The sequence below is a fragment of the Lissotriton helveticus genome, chromosome 5_1 (genome assembly GCF_964261635.1).
Source record: "Lissotriton helveticus chromosome 5_1, aLisHel1.1, whole genome shotgun sequence".
Classification (NCBI taxonomy): Eukaryota; Metazoa; Chordata; class Amphibia; order Caudata; family Salamandridae; genus Lissotriton; species Lissotriton helveticus.
In genome coordinates this window covers 1,907,677,775-1,907,690,300 of record NC_136065.1, presented here as the reverse complement: position 1 = coordinate 1,907,690,300, position 12,526 = coordinate 1,907,677,775, and the positions used below count along the sequence as shown (strand labels likewise).

Sequence of the window (12,526 nt, the reverse complement as noted above, 5' to 3'; positions counted from 1 at the left end):
TCCACCACATCCACCACCACATCCACCACCACATCCACCACTACTTCCACCACATGCACCACCACCGCATCCACCACCACATCCACCACCACCACATCCACCACATGCACCACCGCATCCACCACCACATCCACCACATCCACCACCACCGCATCCACCACCACATCCACCGCATCCACCACCACATCCACCACCACCACATCCACCACATGCACCACCACATGCACCACCACATGCACCACCACATGCACCACCACATGCACCACCACCACATCCACCACCACCACATCCACCACCACCACATCCACCACATCCACATCCAACACCACATCCAACACCACATCCAACACCACATCCAACACCACATCCACCACCACATCCACCACCACATCCACCACCACATCCACCACCACATCCACTACCACCACATCCACCACCACCACATCCACCACCACACCACCACACCACCGCATCCACCACCACATCCACCACCACCACCACCACATCCACCGCATCCACCACCACCACATCCACCACCACATCCAACACATCCACCACCACTTCCACCACCACCGCATCCACCACCACCACCGCATCCACCACCACCACATGCATTCACCATCACATCCACCACCACCTCCACCACCACCTCCACGACCACCTCCACATCCACCATGACATCCACCATGACATCCACCATGACATCCACCATGACATCCACCGCCACATCCACCGCCACCGCCACATCCACCGCCGCATCCACCACCACATCCACCACCACATTCACCACCACATCCACCACATCCACCACCACCACATCCACCACCACCACAACATCCACCACCACATCCACCACCACACCACCACACCACCACCACCGCATCCACCACCACATCCACCACCACCACCACCACATCCACCACATCCACCACCACATCCAACACATCCACAACCACTTCCACCACCACCGCATCCACCATCACCACCTCATCCACCACCACCACATGCATCCACCACCACCTCCACCACCACCTCCTCCACCATGACATCCACCATGACATCCACCATGACATCCACCGCCACAACCACCACCACCGCAACATCCACCGCCGCATCCACCGCCGCATCCACCGCCGCATCCACCGCCGCATCCACCACCACATCCACCACCACATCCGCCACCACATCCACCATCACCTCCACATCCACTGCCACATCCACCACCACATCCACCACCACCTCATCCACCACATGCACCACCACATCTACCACCACCACATCCACCACATGCACCACCACATCCACCACCACATTATTTACAAAATTAAAAGCCATTGTTATTTGTAATATCAATACATCTAAGTCATGTAAATACAACACACATTGCATTACAAATGCTATAGGTGTCACATTTGCGAAAGTTAAAACTATTGACATTGTAACTGACAAAGCTATTAATTTTGCTATTTTCAAAACCAACACATAAATAAAAAAAGTGTCATTTACAATACCAATCGATCAAACTTTCCTAATGCGAGACCTATTGCATTTCCAATGCTTGTTAATAGATGCCACCAGTAGCATCCTATATGAACAAATGCTCTAGGGCCTCAACTTTGTAAGTAGTTTGGAATTTACAAACACATTGAATGCACAAGGTGTTACCAGAGGCATTTACTTGACACTTTAGGGTAAGCATGTGACTTTATGTCCTGTTTTGTTCCTATATTTCTAAGATGTGACACTGAATGCCCAGTCAAACGTCTGCTGTTTTCACCCCATCAAACATGTCCCCCTAAATCCCAATGCATACCCACAACATTTCTACTGGCTTTCTCGTGGTAAACAGAAATCAAAGCATAGCACTTTTTCTCCTTCTGGTGACAAATCAAACACAGGAGGGCTTGGACTCATTGTAATGTATTTAGAGGTGTCCAACCAGGCCCAAGAAAGCCAGGCCAGATGTGCAGGCTATCCACAGAATGGAAATCAGTACATAATGAAAACCTGGCATGGATATTGCATCCTTGGGCCTACGTTAGTCATCCCTCAATTAAACTGTAGGTAAACCGCCTACCTCTAAGTTCATCCAGCACTGCAGTCTGGGTGCCTAAAAAACATTGGCTGGTGATTTTCTGTTTAAAGTCGGATAATTGAGGAAATGTCAGCTTTATGTATCCTGTAATGTAAAAAATGTCCAGACTTGGTTGCATGTGCAGAAGCATCATTATAACATCTTTAAATAATCTGAAATAACAAATTACCATTGCAAACATTAGTGAGCCAAACAAATGCTAAACTGGTGAGAATGAATGTCATTTTAAAGGAAAAATACACATCATTTTACAAAAGAGATCCCGCTTTAGCACTTTCATTTTTCCTGATAGACTTTTGACCATTTTGCAGGATTTAAGTGTCTCTTGCTAAACCAAAAACTGGAAGTTTTATGGCAAAAGTTTATTTAATTTTCCGAAAACATTTTACTAAGTGGAGAACTGCCTGGGTGGCTATAGCGAGCACAATTTGTAAAATTGACAACAACCCTTTTATGTCAAGGATATAAATTACCTAAAGAGACATACTCCGATTATTTTGTTTAAAAAGATTTAAAAGTTAAAGTTTCAATAACACGTACATGGGCGAGGCGCCACAGGCCAAACAGAATGTTCTTAAAATTCAGCTTAAAACTACTTAATTGAAGGCACTAAATTGATCCGCAATCAGTCATTGGCGAACCAAGGGACCGGAAAAAAAGTGTGAAGTATAACAAGAAAATAAAACAAAATAGTTTCAAAGACATCGGAAAGATTTCGCTAATAGAATTAACAAAATGCCATATTTGCTCTTCGCTCAGGCTTGCTGGGAGTCACGTGATTTTCACATCCTCGTGGAGTTTTTCCACAGCGGCGTGAATAACAGGCTTTTTTTCCTACGGTGAATAGCAGTGCGGTCTCTTTCACATGCAGATTAGCTTGTCTTTCGACTGTCTAAACAGCGTTTCTTGCTATTCTCTCTATTTGAGCGATGTATGGCTCCCAACCGATTACATGCACATTTCCGGGACGCTATAATTAGTATTTTTCAACATCAGCCTGAAACATCCGCTTTACCGGAAATAAAGTTACTCCTGTCCACAATTCAATTCTACAATAATTGTTTTTTGAGTTTCAAATAAGAAGCCCTTTGAAAGCAGCTGTGCGCCCACCCCCTTCACGGTTCCCCTACCTCAAACCCCCATCCTATCCCTGCAGGACCCCACCAACGGATTACTGTTTAAATCTCATTACGTATTCTAGGATGACTTCCTTGGTGGGGTAAAGGACCCCCTGTCAGGGAGACAAACATCGTCCCTTCTCCTCCTCCCAAGAATTTGTACCAACACAAACACCATTGTTTTAAAAACAACATCCTCATGCACAAAACTAACAATGAAAAAAACTCACTGCAACAGAAAAAACAACCAACGGGATTCAGTGTAAAGCAAAAAGCCTAATATTTAACAACCGAACAGGCTTCATTACCACTTTAAAAATCAAAAATGTAACCAGTACTCATAGTAACAAAAGTAGCCCCTACGCCAATCAACATACATAACTCACTACAACACAAACAGCCACTAAGCAAAGTCACAACTCACCAAAGCACCACAAACAACAAAGCCAAACTCTGTGGAACAGAAACAAACCCAAACCAACAAAGAAAACGACATCGGTTGAACTGAAACATCCCCAAAACTTGCTTCAAAGGTAGCGTCTAAAAACCATCAAACAATTCAGTGTAAAACAAGAAGCTTTACAACCAAAACTACGAAATATGTTCCGTGCGACACAAATATACTCAAACAGCTACAACCAATCCGAAATAAGTGTAACATTAACACACCCCAAAACTAAAGCAAAATATAACTAGCAGCAGCAATGTTGCCCACCACCTTTAAAGGCAACACCCAAAACAAACTCAGTACAAAAGCAGCCAAAGTCGACAATAAACAAAACGCAGTCCAACCAAACGTCCCTCTAACTAACAATGCAATAGAATTAATTGCAAAATAGCAGACTTCAAAAACAACAACCAAACGGTACAGAGGCAAACAATCTAACAGAACAAAAAACACAGACGAACTTCGAGACAAGCAAGTACGTTCCTATTATGCAATGTCAAGGAATTTGCACCAACAAAGACAAGACGAATTTAAAATAGGCACATTCAAAAGCACTGTGTGTAACATAAAAGTGTCCTTTCTAAAGGAAACCATGATTACTTGCTCTCCAATAACCCTGCTGCCAATCACCTGACTACAAGGAGTCTTTCAATCACCCATCCAAAGCTGCTCTAGGGAAACCACTAATCTGTTTCTGTGACCACCATAACACATTTCCAAATAATTACAACCCCCCACCCCCACCCCGCACCCATGTGCAAAGCTTTTTTCTGGAATTTCATAGCACTGCGTGCACTTTATGAGAATAAGCACAGAATATTCACTGCAGAGGCAAGACTGGCCAAATGCTAACCTACCAAAACTGATGCCGGAAGCAGTCGTCTCCTTAACAAAAACATACATCAGCAAATACAGTTACACAGCAAATAATTCACCTAAAAACAGAACCACATGAATCCCTGTCACCAACCCAAGTAAAAATCATCACAAACACATCCCGGAGGGGATTGGCCAAAACGCCTAGCACAGTCGACCTCCAATCTGGGGAACCGGGTAGAGTCTGGGCAGGGAGGATAAACATCCTGTGATTCTGGGCAAATCCCTTAATCTTCCGGTGCCTCGCAAAAATGAATGTGGCTGTCGGTAACATAACTGGTGCTCACGGAAAGCGTTCTGATAACTTCAGGTTGAGTTTGCGCTTTAAAAAACTCTAATATATATATATATATATATATATATATATATATATATATATATATATATATATAATCTGCAAAGAGCCAGTTCAGAAGGTTCACAGCCAAGTCTCTTGATGATATCCTGTATAGATCAGGGTATTTCTTCGAGTTTGTGGTCACTGGGCTTAGTTTGGGTGTTGAGCACACATAGGCACCTTTGCAGTAGCTGGGATTATGGGCCATATGTATCAAGATACCAATTAGCGATTCTGTAATAGCGATTTTTAAGAAATCGCTATTTCAGAATCGCTAATTGGTATGTATCAAGAAAATCGCAATATTTTAGCGTTTTGTTGATATTCCTTTATTGCGAATTCGCAAATTGCGAATTCGCAATTAAGGAATACTTTCCAACTCATTTCTATGGGCCTCCTGGCCCATAGGAAGGAATGGGAATTTATTCTCAATTTGCGATTCACAATTGGCTAATCGCAAATTAAGAATAATTTCAAGGGTGCAGGGGTGTCCATAGGACACCCTGTTGCACCCCTGAAATAAGTATGGGTGCACATGTGGTGCACATACATGCCCTAAGGGCATGTATGTGCGTCACATGGCACTTTGAAAAATGCTGAAATGTGCATTTTTCAAGGAAATCGCAATTTACCACCAACTAGAAGTTGGTGGTAATTTGCGATTCCTTAAGGGCATTTTGGAATTTATTTTTGCTTAATACATTGCAGTTAAGGAATCGCAAAATGTGCGATTCCTTAAATGCAATCGCAGAATAAGGAATGGCAAATTTTGCGATTCCTTATTTTGCACCCAAATTCTTTCCCACATACCATTTTGGGAAAATGAGTTGGCAAACGCCGAAATTCTGCGAATTTCGGCATTTGCGAACCCATTTGGCCTTGATACATATGGCCCTATGTTACAAACCTATATGGTCCAAATCTACCTGGGAATCCACAGAGGCTTTAGCACAGCTGGAGATAGTGGAACTGTTCTGGACTGTTTGTGTTTTTGAGGTAAACAAGTGGATCTTTTCCTAAATTAACATAGACAGCTGAATAGCAAGTAGTGTCCTTCTTGACACTACTTAATGTTTGCATTTATAAGGCATTTTCGGAAATCAAACAGGTAGGTCCTGCAAGACCAGAACAAGTCACTCTTGAAATCCGCGAGATCCAAATATCGCTTTGGAGGCTTGAGTGTCCCTATAGGTGTGTTAAGCAACCCCATTGTTGACAACGAAAATGTGTTTTCATATCTATGGATGATTGGAGGAGAAGTCGCTACAAACAACACAATAGGTAATGTGTTCCAGAGTTTGGGTCCCACCGTAGATTATCTCTTATGTCTTGGGATATTAATTTAGAGGTCTGGGTGATATTTGAACACAGTCCCCTCTAGATTTTGGGGTGCATCTAAGACTCTGAAAGATCCATACATTTTACAGACAATCTCCTGCCTCCAGGTAGCAATTGGTCATATCTGACTCTATATTCCCATCATAAGCGGGTGGTGTTTTTCACCCGTGCAAATTTCTGTACATCCCTTTTTAGGTTTCGCCTGGGGTATGGAGCTGTGGAAAAGTAAATTTTACCATGTCATATGTGCCTACGTGTTCCCCATGTTATGTCATATGTGCATGATTAATATGCATATCTATTCCCCTCTGATCGATTAAAGACGCAATTACAGTTGTGTCCATCTCTAGTATGCCAGTTTCCAGTCCTCGTGAAAACAACGAATATTAGGCCTATGTAAAGCTACGTTGCCACATTTTACAGTGTGCACGTTAATTCATTGAATTATCCCCGTTTCTAGGCCTCAAAAGGGCCCGGACTCAGATTCAGCTCCTGTTTCCTGAACCCTCTCCGAGGAGCGATACAGCCCCCACCTGTATCCCTGACCCTTCACTTACTTCATGCCTCGCAGTGCCCGGCCCGGCCTGGCTCTGCCTCCCAGTCTGCCAAGAGTATGTTATGATTCTAGTTATCAGTCCAGCCCTCCTTCTCTGCATTCCTAAGCTACTGAATCACATCAATAGTTTCCGTCATGGTCTAGCCTTTATGTCTCCATGAAAGAGAAATACTGTATTAATATTCATAGAATATTCCTCGCACATGCAATACATTTAGAATTATGTATGCACCAGTCTTAGTGTCTGTTAGCCTTTGCCCTGATAACTTTTGGATTCTATCAACATGTACTATAAACACCAGATACTAGATATGCCTAGGTACATGTCGCTCTGACCCTCCAGACTTTCGTCTCCTCTTCTAGTGCAGAAGTCATAGCCCCCAGTTCTCCCTGGTAACACGTCATTGCCAGTTTGCGCGCACCACTAGGTTAGAGGTCCCAGCTGCTCAGGTAGCCCCCTCCATGTTTCCGCCCCTTTTTATGACATATTCTGTTACGTTTACATCACATGTCTATGTATACGCCCTGTACACACCTCTTGTTACACCCATTTTATGCCTTATCTTTCGCGACTGTTACAAACTCCGCCTACTGCTACGCCTACTGTATTGAATGCAATGTATTTGTTTAACTATAAATATTGTGCACTGTTATTAAAAGTTACCCTTATGCTCCCAGATCCTGCCCCCGGCAGCTGCCATCCCATTCCCGTACAGGCTGTCCTGTTCCTGTCCTTTATGCTTATTAAAGCCTGTCAAACTTCAGCTACCTCGAATCTTGACTCTTATTTATTGAGCTACCCGTTTATTGATTATAGTCAAAAATAGATCCGGTAATTAATTATTTATTTACCACATAATGGCGCCCGAATAGGGACTTGCCCTTTCCCCACGCGCCGGAGAAGCCACGCAGGCCCCCTGATCCTCTGCAGCCGTGACGGAACCATACCGGCCACATGCAGATATTTCTGCTTCAAGTATCCCTCAGGCCCACGGAGGAGACGGAGGTTGCGGTCCAGCGTCCAGACGAGGCGGTGGAGGAACGCGGCGAGTCCCGACCAGAGCCCAAGCCGAGAGTCCAAGGTCCGAGGTATCCGGAGGCCCACCTGTAACTGAAGTCCGAAGTTCATCCGTCCGTCGTCGTAGCAGTCCAGTCCAGTCCGAGGCCTTCCGTTCTTGCTGCCCGGTGAGTACCATTGCTGGGGTAGTATCTAGACAGGGTCAATTAATTTGTCTCTGGTCCGTGGGTTTGGGTACACAGATCCAACACGAAGTGTCCACCTAGGTGGATGCGGGTCCTGACGTGTCTCTTTATGAGACCGGTAAGTTTTCGTACTGTTTTAGCAGTACATCTAGTCAGTCCAGTCAGTTCTGTTCTCGAGAAATTCACGTGTTTCTGTTTTCAGTATTTCAGGTAATATTCTGTCCGAACTGTTATTTTAAATGTTATTTCATGTGTTTTCAGTGTCGTGGTATGAGTGATTTGTTTTTCAAGTATTGTGTTTATCGTGTATTGTATTTGTGTCCAGATTCCAGTCTAAGTCATGCCTCTGTTCTCGAAGTTACGTCAGTTAAAAACCAGAAAAGGTCTGCTCGAAGAAGCAGTTCCTGTCCCGCCTAGGGACAATCCAGGTCATTTTATGTATCATAAACATGGCATAAGTGCCATATTATATCTAGACTTATGGGTCGAGTATACTAAAGATCTAGAAGAGAAATATAGATGGCCTGTATCAGGTACATGGGATGCCGAGTGCATCATGCGAGTAGAAGAAGCATTATGGAAAAAGAAATCCAGACAGTCCCAGAAAGATGCCATCGAGTTATGGCGCAAAGAATCTCATAAAAGAACCGAAAAAGAAATCAGAAAGTTAGAATTAAGTAGGGAATCCTCAGAAAGAGCCCAAGAAAGGGAATTAATCGAAATAGGTGAACGAGTTAAAGCCGAACAGTCAGACAGACAGAGAAATGCCCTTATTAAGGGTATGTATCCTCTTCTTGCCGAGGGCTTGTCGAAAGCAACCCCGGAAGCACCATGTAATTTTCCGCCGCCATTAGTTCCGATTAAGCTACGTCACAAACCGACCGCAACTGATATTTTTCTCTCGTCCTATTTGGACGACACAGTCCCAGAATATGCAAATCCTGCTCCGCCAGCTCCTGTAAATAATGTAATTCCTGTTCCTCCAGCCACCGGGGCACCTGTCACAGTACCTGTTACGGTACCCCCGGTCCAGCCCATAGTACAAGTTCCCGCTACATCTGTCACTCTGCCAGCATGAATAGTACCAGTCGACGATTCTAGTATAGGGGCCGCGGGGGGAGGTCCTCCTCGTACCCCGCCCCAACACAAACGTGTAACGTTAGTCGAGTTACATGAACGTGCGTTACAGCGTACGCCCAAACATCAGTCCGTTGCAGATATCAAGCGAGCTCTTACCGAATGCCGTTATGATCCAGTCCCAGGCGATGATAATATGGTTATATATTCATTGCGCGTAAGACGGGTGACCGAGTATTTGGACACCCTACCGAATATGAAAGAAGATCTAGACAGAGTATATCGTTTCATCCGTACAGGGGATGATCCAGAAAGTATTGGCGAAGCCATGTCTCTAAGGAAAGCTGAGACTCAGCTCATGCTATTAAAGTTTCTAGTTAATTGTTTAATAAGGGAACAAGATTATCCGACTAAAGATCCGACCGAAATGAGAGTTCTGACAAAGTGGAGTGATCATATAGCCGAGGGAAGACACAAGACACTCAGTAGTATAGAGAGTATGTACAAGAAAATTCGTAAGGAAATAATAAGGTTGCACGAGAAACGCAAAGCAGCACAAGTAAGCGAGAAAGAAGACGACTCTGATACTGAAGAGGTAGACAACGAGAATCCTACCAGAATAGCGTATGTAGGTAAATCTAGACTTCCCGACCGACATTCACGCCTAGAACACAAGAAAGTTTTTCCTCCTCCAGCACCAGAACAAGGTTCTCTTGAACAAGTATTTCAAGCTATCGATCACATTCTGAAATCACGAATCGGTTATAGTGAACTTAGTACTATGCATGAACAAGAACTAGCCCGATCAGCAGTCCGATGGACTACTGATTCTACCACTTTTCCAGACGAAATAGTGGCACAAATGTTTCTGAAACTGCCCCCAGCCGAGCAGCGACTGGTGGGTATGTATATGATCCAGCACCTCATTACACTGTATGAGGGACAACATTCTGATCCAGGTCCGTTACATGATGTTCTGAACGAGTTACTCCAGTATAGATGGAGAGGTTTAGGTACCGATTTAATTAGTGTCATTCTAGAACAGCGCCACAAATATAGAACATTTCTGAATCCGCATTTTGTTCACGTCTCACCCCCAGAAAGTAAATCATTCTACATAGATAGACAGCATCCGTTACGAGAAGTACACCCAGTTAGGACAGCGGGTGGTGAAATGCAACGAGTATTTGTTTACACCCCTATCACAAAGATGGAACTCTTAGAGATGAAAAAGTTAATTCCCTGTCACGACAAAGACCCAGCAGGGTTCCATCGAGAATTAAAAGACATGCTCCGTATGGGAGAATACACGTATCCAGATATCATTAAAATGCTAAAGGTCCTGTTGCCCGCAGGGGTATATGAAAAACTCAAGGAAAAAGAATGGGAGGTGGGAGAGAAAAAGATTGATTGGACAGCTCTAGAAGCTGAAGATAATATACGAGTACCAGGTACCGGTCTTGGGGACAAATGTAAAGAATTGCCCGAGTTATTGATACAAGTTTTGCCAAGGTTACTAGCCACGAAAAAGGAAGATTGGGATGCAATCTCAGCATGCAAACAGAAACAGGATGAAGACACTAGTGATTTTTATTCTAGATTTGAAAAATGCTTTATTATTAACAGTGGTTTGAAGACAGGTAGCGAGTCATACCCTCATCTTTTTGTTACTAAACTAGTCGAGAATTCAAGTCCACAAGTTAAAAATCGAGTTTTGAAAGTCGAAAGTACCTGGCAAGCTAGTACCCCGTCACAAATGCTTCAGATGCTCCAGTATCACCAGAATAGAATCAGGGAAGAGCAAGAACACGAAAGGAGACGTATGAAAGACACGAAAATGAAAGTACTAGTTGCACAATCTGTTCCACAAGACAGTCAGAAGAGGGGTCCGAATCAAGCCAGTCATCCTGCAGCTCCCGTTAAAGGGACATGCAATTATTGTAAACAGCCAGGTCATTTTATAAACGAGTGTGCAGTTCTGAAACACAACATAGCTACTGGTAAGACTAAAGAAAGACCACGTCCGCCTAGACAAGAACAAGTTTCACAGATTTCTCAGTCACCACAGAATGCACAACAGACAGTTCCAGCACCGCAGCCTATCGCTGCAACACAGCATGTTACACAGCAGATGTACCAGTATGCCCAGACAGAGTATCCAGAGTATCAACAGTATTCATGAAACAGCCTAGAGAGGGAGGTAGGCTTGCCTCTCATCGAGATACCTGTAGATCAAGAGGGTCCCTATGTACACAGTCAAGTATTAGGGAAAGACAGAAAGTTTTTGATTGATACAGGGGCAAGTAGGACTACTATCAGTCATGACGAGGTTCCAGGGGCTCCGCTCTTAGGCTATAGAAATGTTTCCCTTGGATTTTCAGGAAAGCCTATTGTTAACGAGATTTCAAAGCCAGTTTCTCTAGAAGTTGGTCCATTGTCCCGAACTACTGATTTGTTACTCACGAAAGCATGTCCCGAAAATTTGTTAGGCATTAAAACACTGAAAGAATTAGGTGCAGTGATTTGCTGTTCCCCAGAAGGAGTCCGATTGTTTTTAAGAGACTTTAAAGGTCACTATGTATTACGAGATTTTGATCCAAGGTTACTAAATGTTCCACAGCATTTATGGGCGCAAGGTCCAACTGATGTAGGTTTTATGCAAATCACACCCCATCGTGTGACTCTCAAGCAGGGTATAGTCTTACCACGAATCAGACAGTACAGATTGCCACCTGAGGCTGTAGCAGCCTTATCCAAAATTATTGATGAGCTCATTGCTCAAGGAGTGGTTGTAGAAACTGACTCCAATGTATGTAATTCTCCTATCATTCCAGTCATGAAACGTACTGATCCAAATGCACCTCCAGTATATCGATTAGTGATTGACCTTCGAGAACTTAATAAATGTATCATACCCCAGTACCCAGTAGTCCCAGATATTTCATCCCTATTGACAGCCATTGATTCTGAAGCTACATTTTTCACTGTTATCGACCTCAAGATCGCATTTTTCAGTGTTCCCATTCATCCAGACAGCCAGTACCTTTTTGGTTTTTCTTTAAATGGAAGGAGCTATAAATTCACACGAGCTCCTCAAGGTTTCACAGAAAGTCCTAGTATTTATAGTCAAGCACTTAAAAGACAGCTAGACAATATTCACATGCCAACTGACACTGCCCTGCTCCAGTATGTCGATGATCTACTGATCACAGCCCGTTCTGAACGTGACTGCGAGCGTGCGTCACTTACAGTCCTGTATTTTCTGGCCGAGCAGGGGCACAAGGTGTCCCCTTCCAAATTACAATTCTGTGTCCAGCAAGTGATCTACTTAGGCCACTTACTGTCCAAGTGGGGTAGGCAGTTGACACCAGATCGTATCCAGTTAATAGCGAGTCTTCCACAGCCCAAGACACAGAAGGAGGTACAAGCTTTTATTGGCCTCACTTCTTACTGCAGACAATGGATTCCTCAGTATGCA

The 12,526-nt window shown here is 43.9% G+C and overlaps 1 protein-coding gene across 1 annotated transcript in view; it reads right to left on the bottom strand.

Annotated features, from left to right (window-relative positions):
* Nucleotides 1–12,526, bottom strand: part of HAP1 (huntingtin associated protein 1) — a 231,064-nt gene that overhangs the window by 203,496 nt on the left and 15,042 nt on the right. The gene's annotated exons all lie outside the window — the stretch shown is intronic.